The sequence below is a fragment of the Nannospalax galili genome, unplaced genomic scaffold (assembly GCF_000622305.1).
Source record: "Nannospalax galili isolate Female #2095 unplaced genomic scaffold, S.galili_v1.0 scaffold290, whole genome shotgun sequence".
NCBI lineage: Eukaryota > Metazoa > Chordata > Mammalia > Rodentia > Spalacidae > Nannospalax > Nannospalax galili.
The window spans coordinates 7958975-7963807 of NW_008331486.1; positions in this window are offsets into that span (position 1 = coordinate 7958975).

Here is a 4833-nt window from a genome sequence, read left to right on the forward strand (position 1 = left end):
CTGAGCCAAGACACCCCCCATCTCAGAGACCCTCTGCAAGGGATTGGAGGAGGGAGTCCCAGCCTGTGAGCTGGGTTCCTTGCGCGGCAAGCCTCACTCAAATATGTTCAATGACAGAGGAGTGATTGGATTGCAGGACTTCCTAGGCCACCCCCTCCAAAGCCCAGGGAGGCTGTTCCCATGGCAGCCCCAAGCCACAATGAATATACATACACCAGGCTCTACCCATTCTGGGTAGCAGTAAATTCGTCATCTTTCCAAGGCTCCAGTCCCTTGTCTGCAAAATCAGGATGCGTGTGCGGAGCACCATGCAGCAAGGTCTCTACAGCACAGCGCATGACACACACTGGGGTACACCCCTCAGGGAGGCTGCCAGCTCTGCCCAGGTTGTAACTCTCTTAAAAAGCCAAGACAGTTTTCCCACTGAGGCTCTCTTGTTGAGCAAAACCCCCAGTTTACAGAGGCTTTTCCAGTGGGACCCTCTCACTCCGGGCAGGGGACGGGGAGGAGGGACCCTACACACTGTTTGGTGTGGCTTGCGTAGGCTGCCAGTCCTTCTTTTTTGCTTGCTGTTTATTTGGTTGTTGCTTTTGTTGTGTTTTTTTGAGACAGGGTCTCATTATGTATCCCAGGCTGGCCTCAAATTCATAAGCCTCCTGCCTCCACCTCCCAAGTGCTAGTATTACCTGGCTCGGCTTGTGTTTCAAACTAGGTTAAGGGTTAGGGGTGTCCAAGAAAAAGGCCCTGGAACCCCAACAACGCAAATTTAACAATAATCTTTAAATCTTAATTTAAAAACAAAAGGGTTAGGGACTGGAGAGATGCTTCAGTGGTTTAGTACACTGGCTGCTTTTGCAGAGAACACACACACACACACACACACACACACACACACACAACATACACAGCTGCTGATAACCATCTGTAACTCCAGTTCCAGGGAACCTGATGCCCTCTTTTGGCCTCCACAGGCACCAGGCACATACATGGTGCATAAACATACATGCAGGCAAACACTCATACACATAAAGTAAAAATAAATCTTTAAGGGTTGGAGAGATGGCTCAGCGGTTAAGAACACAGGATGTTCTTGCAGAAGACCCGGGTTTGAATCCCGGCACCCACATGGCAGCTAACAACTGTCCATAACTCCAGTTCCAGAGGATCCGACAACCTCTTCTGACTTTTGTGGGCATTGTGGGACATGGATGCACTCACCTACATGCAGGCAATACACACATATACATTAAAAAAAAAAAAAGAAAAAGATAGGGTCTCCTGTAGTCCAGGCTGGCCTCAAACTCATGATCCTGCAGCCTGGTCTGCATAGTGAGTTCCAGGCCAGCTGGGGCTACAGAGAGACCTGTCTCAAAAAGATAAAAAATAATTAAATAAATAAAATTAAAATTAAAAATGTATTTAAACCAGGTGTGGTGGTGCACACCTTTAATCCCAGCATGCAGGAGGCAGAGGCAAGCAGATCTCTGTGAGATCAAGGCTAGCCTGGTCTACATAGCAAGTTCCAGGTCAGCTGAGGCTACAGGGAGGCTCTGTCTCAAGGTTTACTCCCAGGAAGAAACCAAAGTGTGTCTGGAGCTTGTCTGTGCCTGACAGTCAGCATTTACTCAGTGGCCAACTGAGAATTTCAGTCAGCAGCTGGGAGTGTAGTTCATTTGGTAGCATGCTTGCCTAGCACGCATGACACCCTGAGGTGATGGTGCACATCTATGATCCCAGCACTTGGTAGATGAAGGAGGATCAGACGTTCAAGGTCATCTTCAACTACAGAATGAGTTTGAGGGCCGCCTGGGCTATACGAGACCTTCTTTTCAAAAAAAATTTGAATATTTAATATTTTAATTATGTATATGGAGGTGCATATGAGTGCAGGGCCCACAGAGGCCAGAAGAGGTGGTCAGATCCCTTGGAGCTGGAATTACAAGCAGTAGTAAGCTATCCAATATGGGTGCTGGGAACCAGACTCCAGGCCTCTGCAAAAGCAATACACAGCCCTAACTGCTGCACCATCTCTCTTGCCCCGACCCTGTGCTTTTTTCTTTTTTAGTCTTTTTTTTTGAGACAGGTCTCCCTGTAGCCCCAGCTGTCCTGGAACTCACTATGTAGACCAGGCTGGCCTTGAATGCACAGAGATCAGCCTGCCTCTGCCTCTGGAGTGCTGGGATTAAAGGTGTGTGCCACCATGCCCGGCTACCCTGTGTTTTTTAAAAAATATTTTATTATTTTTATGTGTATGAGTGTATTATCTGCATGCAAGTGCACCCATGTCTGCCCACAAAAGTCAGAAGAGGGTGTTGATTCCCTAGAACTGGAGTTAAGGACAGTTATTAGCTGCCATGTGGGTGCTGGGAATCGAACCCAGGTCCTCTGCAAGAGCAGCCAGTGCTCTTAACCACTGAGCCATCTCTCTCCAACTCACAGAGATCCACCTGCCTCTGCCTCTGGAATGCTGGGATCAAAGGCATGCGCCACCACACCTGGCCCAACCCTGTCTTTTAAAAAGAAATTTCAGGGCTGGCAAGATGGCTTAGCAGGTAAAGGTGCTTGCTGCCAAGCCTGACAATCTGAGTTCAATCCTCAGGTCCCACATGGTGCAAGGAGAGAACCGACTCCCACAGCTGTTCTCTCACCTCCACACTCAAGCCATGGTACGCCTGTGCACCATGCATATACATATAAATATACACACACAATGAATTAAATTTTTTTAAGGGGGCTAGAGAGATGGCCCTGAGTTTGGTTCCCAGCACCCACATCGGATGGCTCACAACTGCCTGTAACTCCAGATCCAGGGGATCCGATGCTTCTGGCTTCCAAGAGCATCTGTACAAATATATACACATACACATAAGTAAAAAAATAAACCTCTAAAAATATTTTTTCAGCCAGGTGTGGCGGTACACACCTTTGATCCCAGCAATTGGGAGGCAGAGGCAGGAGGATCTCTGTGAGTTGGAGGCCAGCCTGGTCTACATAGTAAGTTCCAGGTCAGCTCAGGCTACAGGGAAACTTTGTCTCAAAAAGACAAAATAAATAAAAAATTAAATATTTTTTTAAAGCTAGGCATAGAAGGGATGGTGAGACCCACCTTTAATCCCAGCACTCGGGAAGCAGAGGCAGGTGGATCTCTGTGGGGGACAGCCTGGTCTATCTACATGGTGAGTCCCAGGCCTGCTGGGGCTACAGGGAGAGTCTGTCTCAAAAAGACCAAAACTTTTTACAAATCATCATGTATTGCTATTTTACTCAACTGAGTACAGCTACTGATGATCTTTTCTTCAAATATTAAACTTCAAAATATGCAAAGAATGTCCAAGCTGAGGAAGTAGAACTTCTTGGCATTGTAACGGCACCTCTAATTTAGCACTTCTAACTTGATTTGAGATGACTTGACATTTTCAAGAGTCTCTCTATATTTTATGAATAGTTGGGTCATTTAGTCAACAGTTTATCTTGACATAGCTATACATTGTTTATTTTATTATTTTTATTTTATGTGTACAAGTGTATTGATTGAAGCCGCCATGTGGGTGCTGGGAATTGAACCTGGGTCTTCTGCAAGAGCAGTCAGTGCTCTTAACCGCCGAGCCATCTCTCCATCCCCACAAACAAACATTTTTTAAAGAAAAAAAAATGTGAGTCAAGCTGAATGCTTGGGGCTTGACTAGATGGACTACCTGTCCATCCCAAGGTGTAGCTCAGAGGGGCGGTTGGTAAGAAGCTGCTCTACTTGTCCTCCCCAACCAGACCTTCTCCACTCACCCCCATGGTCTACCTCTCCACTTCCCATTCTTAATGAGTTCCCCTGTGGGCTTGAAGCCAGGGCCATCTTTCTGCATGCTAGGCAAGCATCCGCCCTCTGAGCTACCATCTCCAGCCCTCTTATTTTAATTATTTTGAGACAAGATTTTTGTCATGTATGCTAGGCTGGCCTCTGCTCCACCTCTCAGGTAGATGGGATGACAGTCCTATGCTATCTTGAGTATTCCTGTCCTTAAGCACTAAGGACCCTGTCCAGGACCACCACAGACACACACACACACACACACACACACACACACACACACACACGCACACACACACATCCTTCCTTTAACACCATGTCAGCCAGCCGGGGGGGGGGGGCGGCTCTTAAAAGACAGAAGATAAGTGTCCCTTTGTTCCTAGAAAGAAATTAGACAAGACAGATGATGCACATGCACACGGTCTAGGAACAGACCATGGCAAACAGGAGGCCTCTCAGTAGCCTCAGACGTTCAGAAGTGATGAACAGCTCTAAGCCTAAGCCAAGAAAGAAGCCTGGAGACTGGAGTAGCAAAGCAGCACTGCAACCCCAGCACGCTGGAGGCCGAGTCAGGAGGACCATCCAGTTTCTAGCCAGGCACGACTAGACTAGTCAAAAAACGAAACAAAAAAGGAAAGGAAAAAAAGGTAGATCTTGGAGTTCAAGGCCAGCCTGCACAGTGAGACCCTCTTTAAAAAACTTAATGAGGGGCTGGAGAGATGGCTCAGCAGTTAAGAGCACTGGCTACTCTTGCAGAGGACCCAAGTTCAGTTCCGTAACTACAGTTTCAAGGGGGATCCAACACCTTCTACTGGCCTCCATGGGCATTGCATGCACAGGCACATGTACATACACGCAGGCAAAACACTCATACACATAAAATAAAAATATAAATAGCTGGGCGTGGTGGCGCACACCTGTAGTCCCAGCACTTGGGAGGCAGAGGTGGATCTCTGTGAGTTCAAGGCCAGCCTGGTCTACATAGTGAGTTCCAGGACAGCTGGGGCTACAGGGAGACCCTGTCTCAAAAA